This window comes from Triticum urartu, chromosome 2 (assembly GCF_003073215.2).
Source record: "Triticum urartu cultivar G1812 chromosome 2, Tu2.1, whole genome shotgun sequence".
NCBI lineage: Eukaryota > Viridiplantae > Streptophyta > Magnoliopsida > Poales > Poaceae > Triticum > Triticum urartu.
Genome location: NC_053023.1, coordinates 133,920,093 through 133,929,166, shown reverse-complemented (window position 1 = coordinate 133,929,166; position 9,074 = coordinate 133,920,093).

Sequence of the window (9,074 nt, the reverse complement as noted above, 5' to 3'; positions counted from 1 at the left end):
GTCTCTCAAAGCTATGATAATTTCCATTGATGAGTGCAAAGAAATAACTGCTAGGATGCGTGCTAAAAAGATTGCTTTATGAAAGCGTGTTCTTCTAGTTTTCATGATAATAATGGTGAAGATCTAAAAGTGATTTATGTGTCTCCTATTAAATCTTTTTTTTGCAATATTAATCTTGATAATGATGGAACTGGAGATGAGTCAACTTTAGTTAGAAGGCGTCCCAATGATTCAGAGTTTTTAGATCTTGATGCAAAAATAAAAGTGGGATTGAAGAGGTCAAAACTTTACATAGCAATGAACCCACTATTTTGGATTTCAATGAATTTAATTATGATAATTGATCTTTGATAGATTGTATTTCCTTGTTGCAATCCGTGTTAAATTCTCCTCATGCTTATGATCAAAATAAAGCTTTTACTAAACATATCGTTGATGCTTTAATGCAATCCTATGAAGAAAATCTTGAATTAGAAGTTTCTATCCCTAGAAAACTTTATGAGGAGTGGGAACCTACTATTAAAATTAATATTAAAGATCATGAGTGTTATGCTTTATGTGATTTGGGTGCTAGTGTTTCCATGATTCCAAAAACTTTGTGTGATGTGTTAGGTTTCCGTGAATTTGATGATTGTTCTTTAAACTTGCATCTTGCGGATTCCACCATTAAGAAACCTCTGGGAAGAATTAATGATGTTCTAATTATTGCAAATAGGAATTATGTGCCCGTAGATTTTATTGTTCTTGATATAGATTGCAATCCTACATGTCCTATTATTCTTGTTAGACCTTTCCTTAGAACGATTGGTGCAATTATTGATATGAAAGAAGGAAATATTAGATTCCAATTTCCGTTAAGGAAAGGCATGGAACACTTTCCTAGAAATAAAATTAAATTACCTTATGAATCTATTATGAGAGCCACTTATGGATTGCATACCAAAGATGACAATGCCTAGATCTATTCTTGCCTTTATGCCTAGAGAGGGGCGTTAAACGATAGCGCTTGTTGGGAGGCAACCCAATTTTATTTTTGTTTCTTGCCTTTTGTTTATGTTTAGTAATAAATAAATTATTTATCCTCTGTTATGATTGTGTTTTTATGTTTTAATTAGGGTTTGTGCCAAGTAAAGCCTTTAGGATCTTCTTGGATGATTGTTGTTCGATCTTGCTGTATAAAACATAAAGTTTGCGCTCACGAGAATAATTTTAATTTTTTACCAGATAGCGACAAAATACTGATTACAATTGAAGTAGATCAATATACAGATTATTTAGGTCTTCCTAATTTGGTAGAATTTTTGGAGTTACAGAAGTATTAGAAACCTACGGATTACTACAGACTGTTCTGTTTTTGACAGATTCTGTTTTTCGTGTGTTGTTTGCTTATTTTGATGAATCTATGGCTAGTATTGGGGGGTATGAACCATAGAGAAGTTGGAATACAGTAGGTTTAACACCAATATAAATAAAGAATGAGTTCATTACAGTACCTTAAAGTGGTGATTTATTTTCTTATACTAACGGAGCTCATGAGATTTTCTGTTGTGTTTTGTGTTGTGAAGTTTTCAAGTTTTGGGGTAAAGATTTGATGGATTTTGGAATAATGAGTGGCAAGAGCCCAAGCTTGGGGATGCCCAAGGAACCCCAAGGTAAAATTCAAGGACAACCAAAATCCTAAGCTTGGGGATGCCCCGGAAGGCATCTCCTCTTTCGTCTTCGTCCATTGGTAACTTTACTTGAGGCTATATTTTTATTCACCACATGATATGTGTTTTGCTTGGAGCGTATTGTATGATTTGAGTCTTTTCTTTTTATTTTACCACAACCATCCTTTCTATACACACCTTTTGGGAGACACACACATGAATCGGAATTTATTAGAATACTCTATATGCTTCACTTATATCTTTTGAGCTAGATAATTTTGCTCTAGTGCTTCGCTTATATCTTTTTAGAGCACGGTGGTGGTTTTATTTTATAGAAATTATTGATCTCTCATGCTTCACTTATATTATTTTGAGAGTCTTATAGAACAGCATGGTAATTTGCTTTGGCTATAAAATTAGTCCTAATATGATGAGCATCCAAGATGGGTATAATAAAAACTTTCATAAAAAGTGCAGTGAATACTATGAGAAGTTTGATACTTGATGATTGTTTTGAGATATGAAGATGGTGATATTAGAGTCATGCTAGTTGAGTTGTTGTGAATTTGAGAAATACTTGTGTTAAAGTTTGTGATTCCCGTAGCATGCACGTATGGTGAACCGTTATGTGATGAAGTCGGAGCATGATTTATTTTTTGATTGTCTTCCTTATGAGTGGCGGTCGGGGACGAGCGATGGTCTTTTCCTACCAATCTATCCCCCTAGGAGCATGCGCGTAGTACTTTGTTTCGATAACTAATAGATTTTTGCAATAAGTATGTGAGTTCTTTATGACTAATGTTGAGTCCATGGATTATACGCACTCTCACCCTTCCACCATTTCCAGCCTCTCTAATACCGCGCACATTTCGCCGGTATCACACACCCACCATATACCTTCCTCAAAACAGCCACCAAACCTACCTATTATGGCATTTCCATAGCCATTCCGAGATATATTTCCATGCAACTTTCCATCGTTCCGTTTATTATGACACACTTCATCGTTGTCATATTGCTATGCATGATCATGTAGTTGGCATCGTATTTGTGGCCAAGCCACCGTTCATAATTCTTTCATACATGTCACTCTTGATTCATCGCATATCCCGGTACACCGCCGGAGGCATTCACATAGTGTCATATTTTTGTTCTAGTATCGAGTTGTAATTCTTGAGTTGTAAGTAAATAAAAGTGTTATGATCATCATTATTAGAGCATTGTCCCAGTGAGGAAAGGATGATGGAGACTATGATTACCCCACAAGTCGGTATGAGACTCCGGACGAAAAAAAGAAAAAAAAGAGGCCATAAAAAAGAGAGAGGAAAAGGCCCAAATAAAAAATGAGAGAAAAAGAGAGAAGGGACAATGTTACTATCCTTTTACCACACTTGTGCATCAAAGTAGCACCATGATCTTCATGATAGAGAGTCTCCTATGTTGTAACTTTCATATACTAGTGGGAATTTTACATTATTGAACTTGGCTTGTATATTCCAATGATGGGCTTCCTCAAAATGCCCTAGGTCTTCGTGAGCAAGCGAGTTGGATGCACACCCACTTAGTTTATTTTGTTGAGCTTTCATACACTTATAGCTCTAGTGCATCCGTTGCATGGCAATCCCTACTCACTCACATTGATATCTATTGATGGGCATCTATATAGCCCGTTGATACGCCTAGTTGATGTGAGACTGTCTTCTCCTTTTTGTCTTCTCCACAACCACCCTTCTATTCCACATATAGTGCTATGTCCATGGATCACGTTCATGTATTGCGTGAAGATTGAAAAAGGTTGGGAACATTAGAAGTATGAAATAATTGCTTGGCTTGTCATCGGGGTTGTGCATGATTTAAATATTTTGTGTGATGAAGATAGAGCATAGCCAGACCATATGATTTTGTCAGAATAACTTTCTTTGGCCATGTTATTTCGAGAAGACATGATTGCTTTGTTAGTATGCTTGAAGTATTATTATTTTTATGTCAATATTAAAATTTTATCTTGAATCTTTCGGATATGAACATTCATGCCACAATAAAGAAAATTACATTGAAAATTATGTTAGGTAGCATTCCACATCAAAAATTATGTTTTTATCATTTACCTACTCGAGGACGAGCAGGAATTAAGCTTGGGGATGTTCGATATGTCTCCAATGTATCTATAATTTTTGATTGTTCCATGCTATTATATTATCTGTTTTGGATGTTTAATGGGATTTATTATGCACTTCTATATTATTTTTGGGACTAACCTACTAATCAAAGGCCCAGTGCAAAATGCTGTTTTTTTGCCTATTTCAGTGTTTCGCAGAAAAGGAATATCAAATAGAATCCAAACAGAATGAAACCTTCACGAGGATCGTTTTTGGAACAATCGCAATCCAAGAGACTTGGAGTGGACGTCAAGAAAGAAGCGAGGAGGCCACGAGGCAGGAGGGCGCGCCCCAGGGGGTGGGCATTCCCCCCACCCTCGTGGGCCGCTCACAGCTCCACCGACCTACTTCTTCCTCCTATATATATCCATATACCCTGAAAACATCCAGGAGCACCCCGAAACCCTATTTCCACCGCTGCAACCTTATGTACCCATGAGATCCCATCTTGGGGCCTTTTCCGGCACTCCGCCGGAGGGGGAATTGATCACGTAGGGCTTCTACATCAACACCATAGCCTCTCTGATGATGTGTGAGTTGTTTACCACAGACCTTCGGGTCCATAGTTATTAGTTAGACGGTTTCTTCTCTCTCTTTGGATCTCAATACAAAGTTCTCCTCGATTCTCTTGGAGATCTATTCGATGTAATTCTTTTTGCGGTGTGTTTGTCGAGATCCGATGAATTGTGGGTTTATGATCAAGATTATCTATGAACAATATTTGGTTCTTCTCTGAATTCTTATATGTATGATTTGATATCTTTGTAAGCTCTTCGAATTATTAGTTTGGTTTGGCCTACTAGATTGATCTTTCTTGCAATGGGAGAAGTGCTTAGCTTTGGGTTAAATCTTGCGGTGTCCTTTCCCAGTGACAGTAGGGGCAGCAAGGCACGTATTGTATTGTTGTCATCGAGGATAAAAATATGGGGTTTATATCATATTGCTTGAGTTTATCCCTCTACATCATGTCATCTTGCTTAATGCGTTACTTTGTTCTTATGAACTTAATACTCTAGATGCATGCTGGATAGCGGTCGATGTGTGGAGTAATAGTAGTAGATGCAAAATTGTTTCGGTCTACTTGTCGCGGACGTGATGCCTATATACATGATCATGCCTAGATATTCTCATAACTATGCGCTTTCTATCAATTGCTCGATAGTAATTTGTTCACCCATCGTAGATTACGCTATCTTGAGAGAAGCCACTAGTGAAACCTATGGCCCCGGGGTCTATCTTCCATCATATTATTTTCCTATCAATTTGCTATTTCTGCCATCGTTTATTTTGCAATCTTTACTTTCCAATCTATATCATAAAAATACCAAAAATATTTATCTTATTATCTCTATCAGATCTCACTTTTGCAAGTGGCTGTGAAGGGATTGACAACCCCTTTATCGCGTTGGTTGCAAGGTTCTTATTTGTTTGTGCAGGTACAAGGCGACTTGCGTGTAACCTCCTACTGGATTGATACCTTGGTTCTCAAAACTGAGTGAAATACTTACACTACTTTGCTGCATCACCCTTTCCTCTTCAAGGGAAAACCAACGCATGCTCACGAGGTAGCAATCCCCAAGCTTAATTCCTACTCGTCCTCGAGTAGGTAAATGATAAAAGAAATAATTTATGAAGTGTGAATGCTAGCAAAGTGCACAAGTTTGATCAATGACAATTTCAATCACTTTTCCTAGCATCATGACAGCAATTCTTTCTCATAAAAATTCTCATGTTAAAGTAGCAACCAATTCACATGTTAAGGTTCAAACAATGAATTCTCCTAAAACTCAACAACCTATGTTCTCAGTCACCAAGCAATTGTAATTCAACTTATTCAATAGAGTCTAAGTAAGATCTCCACATACTCAACCATCATATAGTCTTCTATGATTGCTAACACTCACCGCATACACATGAGCAAAACGTTTCAACCGGACACATAGAAAGATAGGGGCTTATAATTTCGTCTCCCAACGTATTCACCTCAAGGGTGATGTCAACAATAATAACTCATGCTACCCATATCCAACTGGATATATGTGCATATATCTTTCCTCACCACATGGTGCTTGCCGAAAGAGAAAAATAAAAAGGAATCGAGAGAAGAACTTTGACTCTTTGCATTAAAGTAAATACATAAAAGTAAAAGATAGGCCCTTCGCAGAGGGAAGCAGAGGTTGCCATGCGCTTAGTTGTTTGTATTCTCAACCCCTTATTGCAAAAGAACGTCACATTATATTGCTCCTTATGATAGCAACCTTTATTATACAGTCTGTCACTTTTATTCTTTGCCATCACAAGTTCGTACAACGCTCAATTTTCTCTTGCACTAAATGATCTCACACTTTTAGAAGCAATTTTTATTGCCTTATTGCACCGATGACAACTTACTTGAAGGATCTTTCTCAATCCTTAGGTAGGTATGGTGGACTCTTGAAGATAAGATTTGGGTTTAAGGGTTTTTGGATGCACAAATAGTATCTCTACTTGGTGCGGAATTTTTGGCTAGCAAAGATGGGGGGCAAGCACCACATGTTGAAGAATCTATGACAATATAACTTCTATGTGAATATGAACAAACATAAACCATTACGTTGTCTTCCTTGTCCAACGTCAACAATTTTGGCATATAATATTTTGATGAGGGCTCACAATCACTAAAGATTTCCAAGATAGTGTATTTGCATGTGAAAGTTCTCTTCCTTATACAAATTATTTGTGAATTGCTTGTATGACCAATATTGTGATTGTCAAGCCTCAAAAGATTTCACTTTCTAAACTCAATGTGAAGCTACCACTAGGCATGATATAATTTCAACTTCATGATATTCAATTCATTCAACAATTTACTCATAGGATATAAGTGAAGCACAAGAGTAATTGACAAGCTACTCCAAAAAGATATAAATGAAGATCATGAGCATAATATTTCTTTCTCTAAAATTAATTTAAGTGAAGCAAGAGATAATTTCTTCAAAAATACTAAAGCACACCGTGCTCAAAGAGATATAAGTGAAGCACTAGAGCAATTCCATAGAAAAGAGCTTCGTTGACGGGATGTGAATGCCGCTTACCTAGCACACATAAAATGACATTCCAAAACAGCAAGAAAGGTGGGGTGCCTACCGGGGCATCCCCAAGCTTAGATGCTTGAGACTTCTTGAAATATTATCTTGGAATGCATTGGGCATCCCCAAGCTTGAGCTTTTGTGTCTCCTTAGTTCTTCTCATATCACGGTTTTCCTAAATCTCAAAAGCTTCATCCACACAAAACTCAACAAGAACTCGTGAGATAAGTTAGTATAAACCAATGCAAAAACCTTATCGTTATCTACTATAGAAAATCACTAAAATTATTATTCAACATTGCATACTAAATGCCTCTGCATATTTAATACTCCCACCCTCAAATGGAATCATTAAACAAGCAAACATATGCAAACATAACAGCAATCTGCCAAAACAGTACAGTCTGTAAAGAATGCAAGAGTACCAATAATTACTAAACTCCAAAGGTTATAAAATTTACCACACTATATCAAATTTATTATAGCTTATTTTTCAAAAAGTTTCAACATTTTATCACATTCTGATTTTTCTAGGGAATTTTTGCAACATCGGTAAACTTTCTGTTTTCAAATAGCAACATGTAGACTTGTAAAATGGGCATAGTGAAGGCTATCAATGCCACTTTTATTGAAATAAAAGATGAAAAACATTATTATAAATAACAGCAAGAAAATCCTAACAAATAAAATGACGCTCCAAGTAAAACTCATATCATGTGACGAATGAAAACATAGCTCCAAGTGAGGTTACCGATAATGTTGGAGACGAAAGAGGGGATGCCTTCCGAGGCATCCCCAAGTTTAGTTGCTTGGATATTCCTTGAATATTACCTTGGGGTGCCTTGGGAACCCCCAAGCTTAGGTTCTTGTCACTCCTTATTCTCCTCATATCGACATCTCACCCAAAACTTGAAAACCTCAATCACACAAAACTTAACGGACCTTCGTGAGATAGGTTAGTATCATAAAGAGCAAACCATTTCACTTTGGTACTGTCAAATACAAGATTCATAATTGTTTCCACACAATGCCTACTATATCATATCATTTCCACAATTTATATTGAGCGATATAAGCCATAGAAACTAGAAAACAAGCAAACTATGCATTGAAAACAAAATCTGTCAAAAACAGAACAACCTATAGTAATCTGTACTCCAACCATACTTTTGCTACTCCAACAATTCTCAAACAATAGGAAAACCTGGGTAATTTGTATATTAATCTTCTACAAAAATAATCAGCATTTCATCACGCCTCTGTTAAAAATGAGAATTGTTTTCCTGAGCGCAAAAGTTTTTGTTTTTTAGCAAGATCAAATCAACTATCACCATAAGCCATCCCAAAGGTCTTATTTCGCACTTTATTGAAACAAAAGCAATAAAACATTATTACTACAGTAGCCTAATCATGTGGACACACAAAAACAGTAGGTAAAAGTGTTGGGTTGTCTCCCAACAAGCGCTTTTCTTTAAAGCCTTTTAGCTAGGCATGATGATTTCAATGATGCTCGCATAAAAGATAAGAATTGAAACATAAAGAGAGCATCATGAAGCACATGACAAGCACATTTAAGTCTAACCCACTTCCTATGCATAAGGATTTTGTGAGCAAGCAATTTATGGGAACAAGAATCAACTATCCTAGGAAGGCAAAACAAGCATAACTTCAATACTTTCAACATATAGAGAGGAAACTTGATATTATTGAGATATGTAAAAGCATATGTTCCTCTCTCATAATAATTTTCAGTAGCATCATGAATGAATTCAACAATATAACTATCACATAAAGCATTCTTTTCATGATCCACAAGCATAGAAATTTTATTGCTCTCCACATAAGCAAGTTTATTCTCATGAATAGTAGTGGGAGCAAACAAGATAAAATAACTATCATGGGGTTGAAAATTAAAATCATAATGACAAGTTCCATGGTTATCATAATTCTTTGTAGCATGCATGTCATCACCATAATCATCATAGATAGGAACTTTTTTTTCATAGTCAATTGCAACCTCCTCCAAAATAGTGGATTCATCATTAGATAAAGTCATGTCCTCTCCAAATCCACTTTCATCAATATAATCATCATAAATAGGAGGCGTGCAATCAACGTAATAAATTTTCACATCAAAACTTGGGGGACTAAAAATATCATATTCATCAAATATAGCATCCCCAAGCTTATGGCTTTGC